This window comes from Geotrypetes seraphini, chromosome 1 (assembly GCF_902459505.1).
Source record: "Geotrypetes seraphini chromosome 1, aGeoSer1.1, whole genome shotgun sequence".
NCBI classification, from domain to species: domain Eukaryota; kingdom Metazoa; phylum Chordata; class Amphibia; order Gymnophiona; family Dermophiidae; genus Geotrypetes; species Geotrypetes seraphini.
This window is the reverse complement of record NC_047084.1, coordinates 389,535,395-389,547,573: the sequence shown is the minus strand read 5'-3', so window position 1 is coordinate 389,547,573 and position 12,179 is coordinate 389,535,395. Positions and strand designations below refer to the sequence as shown.

Sequence of the window (12,179 nt, the reverse complement as noted above, 5' to 3'; positions counted from 1 at the left end):
AAATTCAGTTTTAATCACATGGAAATCTCTTAGACAGATATCCAGTCTCCTCGTTGAATCATTCTGTTCCTGCTCAAAATCTGTTCAAAGTTGCACATCATCTGCAAATAAGTAGCATTTAAATCCATGTTGTTCTATAATAGGCACGATTGGACTTAAATTCAAATTTAAAAAAAATAATGGCAACAATAAAAAACTTTGGGATAGATCAAACTGTCTCTAATTTTTTTTTAGCTCCGGCACACTAAATGGAGCAAACGTTTTTCATGGCACATTATAATTGAGATTATAAAATTGCAAAACCAACAAAAAATTAATTTTTGAGAGTTCTTTAAGCTATACAGTATATGGGTAATTGTAACAGTGAAACTAAGGTAGATAGAATAGAATTGCTAATCAATGCAATGGATGTGCTTGTTTTTGAGTGTAAAGTAATTCAAAATGCGTCTCGATAGTCGACAAGAAAACATGTATTTCATCATCCACCATCTGCAGTCATTCTCTTTTTTTTAAATTTAATTTCTGTCGGAGCTGAAATTCCAAGTTTGCAAAGATAAGATCCAAACGGTAACAACTGGATCGAGGACATATGCTAGATGTAATTTACTTAGATTTCAGCAAAGCCTTTGATATGGTTCCTCATAGGAGGCTCTTGAACAAACTTGAAGGGCTGAAGTTAGGACCCAAAGTGGTGAACTGGATTAGAAACTGGCTGTCGGACAGACGCCAGAGGGTAGTGGTTAATGGAAGTCGCTTGGAGGAAGGAAAGGTGAGTTCGATGCTGGGGCCGATCCTGTTCAGTATGTTTGTGAGTGACATTGCTGAAGGGTTAGAAGGAAAAGTTTGCCTTTTTGCGGATGATGCCAAGATTTGTAATAGAGTAGACACCAAAGAGGGAGTGGAAAATATGAAAAAGGATCTGCAAAAGTTAAAGGAATGGTCTAATATCTGGCAACTAAAATTCAATGCAAAGAAATGCAGAGTAATACATTTGGGGATTAATAATCGGAAGGAACTGTATATGCTAGGAAGTGAGAGGCTGATATGCACGGACGGGGAGAGGGACCTTGGGGTGATAGTGTCCGAAGATCTAAAGGCGAAAAAACAGTGTGACAAGGCAATGGCTGCTGCCAGAAGGATGCTGGGTTGTGTAAAGAGAGGCATAGCCAGTAGAAGGAAGAAGGTGTTGATGCCCCTGTACAGGTCGTGGTGAGGCCCCATCTGAGTATTGTTTTCAGTTTTGGAGACTGTATCTGGCGAAGGATGTAAGAAGACTTGAAGTGGTCCAGAGGAGGGCGACAAAAATAATAGGAGGTTTGCGCCAGAAGACATATGAGCAGAGGCCGGAAGCCCTGAATATGTATACCCTAGAACAGTGTTCTTCAACCGCCAGTCTGCAGAAGTTTTCTGCCGGTCCACAGGGCCAAAAGGTCCATCGGGCAGAAGACATTGTTCTTCAGCTGCCGGTCCACGGTGCGATCAATGCAGCATCTTTGGGCCGCCTCCCTGAGTGCTGAAGTGCACAAAGCCATGGAATAAGACCCCTATGCATGTCCTGCGCCTGAACTGGAAGCCTTCTCTCTGACGACACAACGTCAGAGGGAAGGCTTCCAGATGAGGTGTGGGACGCGTGCAAGGAGCCTTTTCCCACAGATTTGTGCACTGCAGCACTCAGGGAGCCAGCCCGAAGATGCCGTGTTGATCTGGGTTTGTACTGATTGCAAAGTCTTGCATCTTAGGGTTTGTTTGTAAATATTAGTACTTTTAGTTTTTGGTCCTACATTTGCATGGGGTTATCTGTTTTCTAGTAGGAAAGAATGTTGAAAAGCTTACAGTGTGCTTTGTGTATTTTAATTTTGTGGTCAACCATTATGTGTTGTTAATACGATTATATTGTGTGTGTGTGTATGTATATATATATATATATATATATGAAAAATGAATGGAAAAAATGGTGTTACAATTAGTATTATTATGGGGGCAGGGTCTGGTGCAGAGATTGGGTGGAGATGAGCACGACTTAGGCCAGTGTTTTTCAACTGCCGGTCCGCAAAATAATTATTTTATTCCCGCCGGTCCATAGGTGTCAAAAGGTTGAAGAATATTGCCCTAGAAGAAAGGAGGGACAGGGGAGATATGGATTCAGATGTTCAGATACTTGAAAGGTATTAACGTAGAACAAAATCTTTTCTAGAGAAAGGAAAATGGTAAAACCAGAGGACATAATTTGAAGCTGAGGGGTGGTAGACTCAAGAGCAATGTAAGGAAATTCCTCTTTATGCAGAGGGTGGTGGATGGCTGGAATGCGCTCCCGAGAGAGGTGGTAGAGAGGAAAATGGTGACAGAGTTCAATAAAGCATGGGATGAACACAGAGGATCTAGAATCAGAAAATATTAAATATTGAAGAACTAAGGCCAGTACTGGGCAGACTTGCACAGTCTGTCTGTATATGGCCATTTAGTTGAGAATGGGCTTGGGTGGGCTTCAAAGGCTGGGGTGGTATAGATGGGTTGAAGTGAGCTTTGATAGAGACTTCAGTAATTGAAACCTAAGTGTTTGGTTGAAAAAACTATGTGGACAGGCTACATACAGTATATGCCCCCCAATTCTTCCATATATTCGTTAGTTCTTAATTCTACCTCAGAGGAGACCAAAGAAAGGAATCTACACAAAAGTGTGGTTAATAGTCAAAGCTTTGAGAAGCATTTCTGCATCTTCTTAATAATGGGATGTCAGAAAGGCTTCTCAAATGCAGGTAACTGGTCATTTTATTGGAATAATGACATCAATTAATTCATTATTAAACATATGTAGTAGGTACATCTTCCAATCACAGTCCATTTATAAATTGCATCAACAATATTCTATTGGTTCTATTCAAGTCACATGGAGTTCTGTTAATTTTACTTTGTTAGTATTTTTCCTTAGTAACAATGGCTTAACTCATCACATGCTCTGTCAGCAATAGAAGGAAGTGAACAACATGCTTACTGAGGTCATGTTGACCTTGTAGACATGTTCCATTCTATTGCAAATATCTCGTTTACAGAGACTGTCCCGTTTATTAGACAATACACTTCTGTAGGCTACAATCACATGGTTATAGTCACATGATTTTCCCCAACTCTTCAAGTGACAAATATGTTAGTGTGACTTTAAGCTTATTTTCAGGGAACCATTAAGTTATGGGTCCAGCATCTTGTTCCAGACATTAAACCAAAATAGTGTTCTATTAAGGAAAAATATGTACTCTGTGTGCTTTCTTTCCTGTGTCACAAGTTTCTGAAGGATTTCAACTACATCTTTCATATAATATTAGTGTCTTTTAAGGTCCTAACTAAAATTGTATATAATTCATATTGGTTATGGCCTACCCCTCTATATTCTGCATAAAACAATTATCACCATCATACACACAGTACCGGGCAGAACTTTGGATTCTTGCCCAGAAATAGCTAAGAAGAAAAAAAAATGTTAAATTGAATCAGGTTGGGCAGACTGGATGGACCATTTGGGTCTTTAAATGCCGTCATCTACTATATTTATGTTACTATCCTTTTATGCTGATTTTTTTCCCCATATGAGTGACTGTAGAATCCTTTGAGATGTGCTTGCACAGTTTGCAGTTTGTCACACCACAAGGATGTGTTCCATTCTCTTCATCATTGGTTTGGGTGGGGAGCTTGCTTTATACTAATGTTTGTTTCAGATTGGGTGGCTGATGGAAGGTCTCACAGGTATAACTGGGAATATTTCTTTTAGTAATTCATCTACTTGGAGAAGTGTCAGCCCAGCCTTACATTGCTAGCTGCCATCATTTTCTGTTGACCAGATCTTCAACTGGGCATCCATTCCTCCACTCAGAACTACAAGCCCAGAGGGGAAGAACTTGCAGCAGTTCACATTATAGATGTGGCCTTCCAGTATTCTCTGAGTTTCTCCATTGGTGGTCTGCGAGATTTTCATTGTTCCATCTGTGCTTCCAAGCCCTCCCCCACTGGAAACATCCAAATGTGTGATACTTTTTTCATGAATTCTTGAAAATGTTGTGTATGGAACCAAAAATTTGGATGTAACATTTTCCTCAAGGCATGAAATAACTATGCTTTTCTTTTTAACTTCATTTACAACAAAGCCTTCTGATGCACTGATTTCCAGAAGCCCATCTGAACCCAAGCCTTGACATTTCAGGCTGCCATAGAGGGATTTTACACACCACCCAGACTTCTGTTTCTACCTTCCTCAGCACATGCGGCCAATCGCCCTGCACCAAAAGTCGAGCAGCCATGTATATTCTTTATGCAATCACTCTTGGCTATCCTTGTCATTAATTTCACTTCCTACTGAACCTTCTACAGAGGGTATTGAACCCAGGACCAGGGGGATTGTAAGGCCGCCACATTATATCATTGTGGACTTGTCTTGCTTCAACATCACCTCTCCAAAATCTTACATTTTGGGTGGGGGCTCATCTTTACAAAAAGTAGTTGTAGATCTCGTATACTTTTTCTTAGTTTTTCCAGCTATTGATTGTGTGTCATTACCAAGGTGGTCCTGTCTGGATTTCTTGACCTTGTAGTATAGTAAGTTTTCTCTGGTTGTTTTAAGGGATGAGGCAATAATCTTTGAGACTGTTTAAGGGTTGTATCCTTTTTGTTTGAAGGATTCAGTCAGGGTCGTTATGTATTTATCTTTATCTCAGGACAAGCAGGCAGCATATTCTCACATGTGGGTGACATCGTCCACGGAGCCCCAATGCGGACAGCTGCAAATGCGCTGTTGCACTTTAAGAACTTTAGAAAGTTCACGACTGACTGTACCATGCATGCGCGAGTGCCTTCCTGCCCGACGTAGGCTCGCATCTCCTCAGTTCTCAGTGTTCCGCGGAGCTATTAAGCCATGTGTTAAACATTCTACGTTTGATTTGGGCCTTCTCTCTCGTGAAATTACTGTTGTTTCTTTCTTTTTACCTTTCTTTTTTTCTTTCTTAATAAATAGTAAAAAAAGAACTTTGCATTCCTTTTATTTTTCCGTTTAGCTGTTTTTGATGGCAGAGCCTTTGCCTCCGCCTCAGCCCTCCAAGTTTGATTTGGCTGAGGCGAATTTCCCTCACATGTCCCACCCCTTAACCAGTTTTTAAAAGTGTGGCAGGTGCCAGCGCACTATTTCTCTAAGTGATCCCCACAAGTAGTGTATCCAGTGCCTGGGTCCAGACCACCACTTAGAGTCTTGTTTGCGCTGCTCTACATTCCAGAAGCATTCCATCAAAAATCGTCTTCTTCAGCAGAAACAACTTTTCAGTACTAAAGATGCATCACAGGTACCTTTGACATGGTCTAAACCTTCGGCATCGAAGGCGTCACCATCATCCGAGGTACCTGCTTCCATGTCTGTGTCACAAACTATATCAAAACTAATAGTGAAAGATGTATATCAACAGTCGAAAACAAGTACCACCACAAGTTGATATTCTAGAAATAAAGCCTAAGTGGTAAGTCTAAGATCTTTTCCTCCATTTAGGCTTTATTTCTAGAATCACAAATTATATCCCCATTAGGTAAGCCAGCTAAGAAGCCTCCAGCTTCCTAGATGGTGTCTCAGGCCACAAAGGTACATAGACCCTTGATGCGGCTCGCTTCAACCTCGAGGGGTGCATCTTAATCTATATCATCCTCTCCAGCGCAAGCTGCAGCACCATTAATACCGGTGTCCAAGCCACAGGTATCGGTGCAAGCCTTCAAAGAGAAGCTCGATGTTCTCTAAGCTGGAGTTTGGGGATATGTTCCAGATGGTCACTCCCATGTCGACTCCTGTGCTACCGGCCCAGCCTGAGTGTCGCTTCAAGCAAGATGCAGATACCACCACTGCATCATTGGTACCGCCTCTGCGGCACCAATCATCTTCATCGAGCCATGCTTCTCTGCACCTGTCTTCAAAACGCCGATCTCCTTCACCGAAGCATCATGCCTCAAGGTACCGATCCATTTCTTTGGAGCATATACATAAGAAGCATCATTCTTCTGGGCATAGATTTAGTTGCTCCAGACATTCGTCTCCATGCAAGCATTCTTCCAAGTCCAAGCATATTTCTCCTACATGCTCGGACCAAGTGTAAGTGATCTGTGTCACATGCTTCATCTGGTCAGTACCGAGAAAAATTCCTGTGGATTCTGATCTACATCTCCAGTCTGTTCGTGAGGCATCTCCCTCTTCTATGGAAGCTTAGGGTTCCCATGCAGAGCATTCTGCTTGTTCTACTTCCCATAGGGAGCCTTCTCCTTCTGTACCAGTCTCTTTTACCTGCTTCATCAGGCAGATGAGTAAAGACCTGGCAGTAAAATTGGAGGCAGATTCTAAATATTCAGAAGAGTACATGGAGACCATGGATATCAAACATCCCCCTAAGGAACTACTCAAAACTTCCTTTACATGGTATCCTAAAAGAAACTCTTCATAAGAATTGGGACTCCCCTTATTCTGTACCAGCTGCTCCCAGAAAGCTTGGCTCAATACAGGATCATCACTATTCCTGATTTCAATAAGCCCCAACTCTCTCACCAGTCTTTTATAGTGGAGTCCACTCTTAAGAAATCTGCTCCTTAAAAAATCTACGCTTCTGTCCCTCCAGGTCGATCAGTGCTCACTAATAGAGTCATAAATTACAACTTTTATTTCACTTGCTAGTTGAAGTACTGGGTCAAAACTATGCCAACTTACTTCAAATATCTGCCATCACATAGGAAATCAGAGTTTCAGCATATGTTCCATACTCTTCAGCAGCTCGGGCAACACAAGGCACAATCCTCTTACGATACCTTTGAGCTCTCTTCTAGAGTATCTGCAATCTCAGTAGCCATGAGGAGGCTTGCATGGTTAAGAGTAACGGACATGGATCCTAACCTTCAAGACCAGTTAGCTAATATTCCATGTCTAGGAGATGAACTTTTTGGGGACACCATTCAGAATGCAACTAAAAAACTTTCAAAGCATGAAAAATCTTAATTTGCTGCTGAGGCCTAAGGCTAAGTCTTCTGCCTCTAAATCTTACGAGTCCACCTCCTCATACCAGAAATGTTATACTCCAAAGTCTGCTCCTCTTTCCAGACCACAACAGAAAAAACAGCATCAGCAGCATCCCCCCAAATCTGGAGGGTTTGAAAGAATTACGCCAGAGGCATTGCCAGTAGTGGTCAGAGATATCATGGCCCAACTCCATTGTCCACTGTTTTTGGAGACCATTTAAGTTAGGCAGTAATGTTAGCTTGAATAATTTATATAGCTTAGAAGCTACATGAACACTAGAGAGAAGAGTAGTACAGGATTGATGAATACTAGGAGTTGGATTCAAGGAGGAAATTGAGATGGCACTTTTACGAATAGCTGAGCGGAGTTGAAGCCAAGCGAAGAATTGGGAGGAGGATAATGAGAATTCAGATTGAATGTGTGAGAAGGGTTTCCAAAGTTTCGTGTGGGAATGGATGAAAGCACTAAGATCCCAAACCTCCGCTGGCTGCCAGAGCTGCCAAGAGATGGGCTTTTTGTCCATAAGTATGAGTGGATTGTGCCAAAGGGGCATACAAAAGGAGCTAGAAACAGGAACAGTTTGGAGAGAGTCGAAGTGGGATAGCTGTTCAAAAGAGTGTTTGAGAATGGGATTAGATTTGAACTTGCCTAGCAGCCTAGAGCAGGGGTAGGCAATTCCAGTCCTTGAGAGCCGGATCCAAGTCAGGTTTTCAGGATATCCACAATGAATATGTATGAGATGGATTTGCATGCACTGCCTCCTAGAGATGCAAATCTTTCTCATGCATATTTATTGTGGATATCCTGAAAACCTGACTTAGCTCCGGCTCTCGAGGCCCGGAATTGCCTACCCCTGGCCTAGAGGTAGAGAGAGGAAAGAGCAGGTTGCGCTCTAGAGAAAGCCAGCAAGGGATGTCAACAGAGGTAGGCAAGGTAAACCAAAGAAGAGATTGCCTTAGTATAAAAGCTTTGTGATAGAAGAAAAGATCAGGAAAATTGACACCGCCACGAGTTTTGGGCAAATTCAACTTATTATTAGTGTAAGTCATGTAGCAGTCTCAGCATTGTCAAATTGCTTATCTTTTTTTCCTTAGTTTTATTTCTCTACTTAAGGCTTCATTTCCTTCATTTGTGGTCTTTGACGTGAGCTGCTGTCTTTGTGTTTCCTACTGAGTGTATAGCATTTGCTTGTTGGGTTGTAAAGATCAGCTTGCATTTCCTTTCAAGTTTATACTTGTATATATGATTAAATTCAATAAATAATTACAAAATATTCATTTTTGTGCTAAACTTGAATAGGCAGAGCATCTGGCAAAGGTTATTAGTATGGCCAAACAGACGGCATCTTTCTTACTCCATTTAGCTACAAGCTGCTTGCATTTTATTTGGCATGGGAAAGTTTAAAGCTTAAAATGCTGTTATCCAACAGGACAAGAATGAGGAAACTGAGGACTATGTTCACAGGGCAATTTTGCTGTTCGTCATGGTTGGACTGACTGATGGGGAAAAGGCAAGAGGAATGATTGCAGCATAGATACTGAAGACTTTAGATAAATTTGTCAGAGCATGCATCCTATTAAATTAACAGCTGTATGTTCTTAGGCATTAGGTGTGCATGCCTCAGCTGGATATTTGAATGTGAAAGCAATGAATGTCTAAAAGTAAATCAGCCATATGAGTCAAGCACAATGACAGGAAATGAACCCTAATGTGCCCTAATCTATCACAATACAAAGAAAAGACTGCAATCCAAAATACATCACTTTCATGCACATATACAGAATCCTGAATGCATGCATGTGTTATTTTAAAATCTAATGGTAAGAATACAGCATAATGAGATAACAAAAGAAACCCAACGGTACCCCTACTGCAGGAGTGTCAAACTCAATTACATAAGGGACCAAAATCTAAAACATAGGCTAAGTCGTGGGCCGAATTTTTTATTAAGATACTTAGGGGTCCTTTTGTTAAGGTACACTAACTGATTTAGTGCAAGCTAAATGCGCTCCTTAATAAAAGGACCCCTTAGTCTTAGTAGAAGTATAGGGTTACCATCTCTCCAACCCCACACCGGCTCTGCGATGTAAACAAAATAAATTAAAAAAGACTTCCTCTCTCTCTTTTAGATCCTAGTTCACGCTTGCTGTCTAACACCAGCTCTGGAGGGTTATAAATATATATTTTTTCCTTTTGGTTTGCAGTGAGGGTATATTCAAGCAAAGTTCCTAGCTATTACTTACTTTACTACATTACATTACAGATTTCTATTCCGCCATTACCTTTCGGTTCAAAGTGGATTACAAAAAGAGTTATGGAAGAAGGGTTACAACGTTAGATCAGAGAAGGTTTCCAAGAGAGGGAAAAGTAAGATCTGGGGTTAGGGAGGGGATGGTAAGAGGGGTGTTAAGCTTTATCATGGTATTAAGCTTTATTAAGGGATTTCTTGAAGAGTATAGTTTTTATTTCCTTTCTGAACATCTTGTAGTCTGGGGTTGTTGTCAATAGGTTGGAGACTTGTTTGTCTATCTTCGCTACCTGAGTGGCCAGTAGTCCGTTGTATAGTTTTTTCCATTTTACTTCTTTGATTGGGGGGGATGTGAATGGGGTGTGTGTTTTTCTATGCCTGGTAGAGGTGGTTTGGATGAGGTGGTCATTTAGGTAGGTTGGGCAATAGTATACAGTAGAATTTAAATTGTATTCTTTCCTGGATTGGAAGCCAATGAGAATTGATGAATGCCTCAGTAATGTGATCATGTTTTTTCAATGAATAGACGAGTCTCAGAGCTGTATTCTGAATTGTCTGTAGTTGTTTAATCATTATTGCAGGGCAGGAGAGGTAGAGGATGTTGCAATAGTCTAGGATACTTAGGATTAGAGATTGTACTAGGAGCTGAAATTGTTTTTTTTCAAAGAATTTTCGGACTTGTCTAAGGTTTCTCATAACTGCGAAAGATTTCTGTATTGTTTTGTTAATTTGTGGTTGCATGGTGCAGCCTCTGTCAATAGTCATACCTAGAAGTTTTAGGGTGGTTTGCAAAGGGTAGTTGATAGAGTTGATTTCTAAGTTGGTTATGGTTGGGATTTTGTTATTTTCTAGGAGGATGAATTTAGTTTTGTCTGGGTTGAGTTTCAGTTTGTGGTCTTCCATCCAAGTCGTAACTGTAGCAAGAGTTCTGTATAGTGTGTCTGACATTAAGAGCATTGGTTGGTCGAAAGGAATGAGGATGGTGATGTCATCAGCATAGCTATAAGAGGATAGGCCTTGTTTGTTCAGGTAAATGCCAAGAGAGGCCGTATATAGGTTGAAGAAAGTAGGGGACAGTGGGGACCCTTGTGGAACCCAAGGTTTGGATTTTTCTTTGTCTGATTTTACTTTGTATGTCCTGGATTTTAAGAAACCTTCAAACCATGAGTATACTTTATCTGAGATGCCTATTGAGTCCAAGATTTGCAGTAGGATGTTATGGTCTACCAGGTCAAATGCCGCCGTCAGGTCCAACTCTATGAGCAGCATTTTTTTTCCAATGCTGAGATGTTGTCTTGCTGTGTCGATTAGTAGTGTCTCTGTGCTGAAGTTAGTTCTGAAGCCAGATTGCGTGGGATGGAGTAAGTTATGGTCCTCCAGATAGTTGGTGAGGAATTTGGCTATTAATCCTTCTGTTAGTTTGATATATAGAGGTATTGAGGCTATTGGTCTGTAGTTGGATGAGAGGTCTGTTGGTCCTTTTGGGTCTTTTAAGATTGGGGTGATGATGATTTTGCTGAGGTCATTCGGGAAAATGCCATCTGTGAGCATGGTTTGTATCCAGTGTAGGAGTAAGGTACGGAACTTAGTGCTCGCTGATGACAGGAGATATGGCGGGCAGTGGTTGAGTTCACATGATGCGTGGCTGTACTTATTGTAGAGTTTGTTGAATTCGGTCCAATGTATCTTAGGGAATTGGGACCAAGATCTGTCTGCAGCACAAGATTCAATTTCCGTGGGGAGTATTGTGACTTCGAGTAGGTGGGTTGGGTTACTAATGAGAGTAGCTCTGGTGTTTGTAATTTTATTCTTGAAGTGTTCAGCTAGGAGGGAGGCTGAAGGGGAGGAGTTATTGTTAGTGGTCAAATAGGGTATGGTGTTAGTTAGATCTTTTAATATTTGGAATAGTTTTTTGGTGTCTTGGGTTTCCGTGCCTATTAAGTTGGTGTAATGTTTTTTTCTCTTTTTTTTTAATAGAAGTTTGTATTGTTTGTTAATTTTTTTCCAGGTGGTTTTCGTGTGATCTTGGTTGGTTTTTCTCCATTTTCTTTCCAGACGTCTACATTGTCTCTTGAGTAGGAGTAATTCTTCGTCGAACCATTGGTCTGATCGTCTGCATGTTCTGGTTTTGGTTCGAAGTGGGGCTTGTTCATCAAGGATGTTGTTGCTCAAATAGCCCCAGTGTGAAATGAAGTCTTTGGGGTTATCTTCTTGGATTGTTTTGTTTACTTTTGACCAGAAAATGGCGGGCTCGATGCGTTTGCGTGATGTGTAGGTTACTATTTTGGATATTGGTTTGGATTTGGTTTTGGTCCAGATGATGTTGAAGGTGTAAGTGTAGTGGTCTGACCAGAGGGATGGGGGACCAGGTTCCATTAGACGTTTGAATTTCTGAAGTAGATGTTTGATGGGTCATGAAGGCTGCAATGTCCAGTTGGTGTCCTTTCTCATGAGTAGTTTGTGGGTTTAAAATTTGGAAGGATAGGGCATTGAGGAAAGAAAGTAGATTGTCTACTGGCTTGGATGAATGGTCTTCAAGATGAAGGTTTAGGTCTCCTAGGATAAGATTGTGTGCTGCTGTAAGTGAGTTTTGGTATATGAAGTTTTCAAATTCGGATCTAACCATGGCCCAGTTTCCCGGTGTTATATAACAGAGCATGCAGTTTAGTGAGTTTTTCAGTGCATTGGAAGAGATTTGACATGCTAAAAGGTCCATGTAAGGGGTGGAAGTTTTTTCCAATATGTTTAAGGTTAGGGAGTCTTTGAGTAAGATCGCTAATCCACCTCCTCTTTTTTCTCTCTGCAGGTCACTGTAATTTTGTATCCTTGAGGGCAGACTTCTGTAATTCTTGAGTCTGTGTCCGATGTTAGCCAGGTTTCTGTGAGGAAGAGGCAGTCTAGGTTTTC

At 41.1% G+C, this 12,179-nt stretch overlaps 1 protein-coding gene and 1 pseudogene across 4 annotated transcripts in view; one reads left to right on the top strand and one right to left on the bottom strand.

Moving 5' to 3' along the window:
• The window catches only part of ZCCHC7 (zinc finger CCHC-type containing 7), a 489,275-nt gene that overhangs the window by 314,312 nt on the left and 162,784 nt on the right, over positions 1-12,179 (top strand). The gene's annotated exons all lie outside the window — the stretch shown is intronic.
• On the bottom strand, positions 3,806-4,289 carry LOC117346914 (annotated as a pseudogene).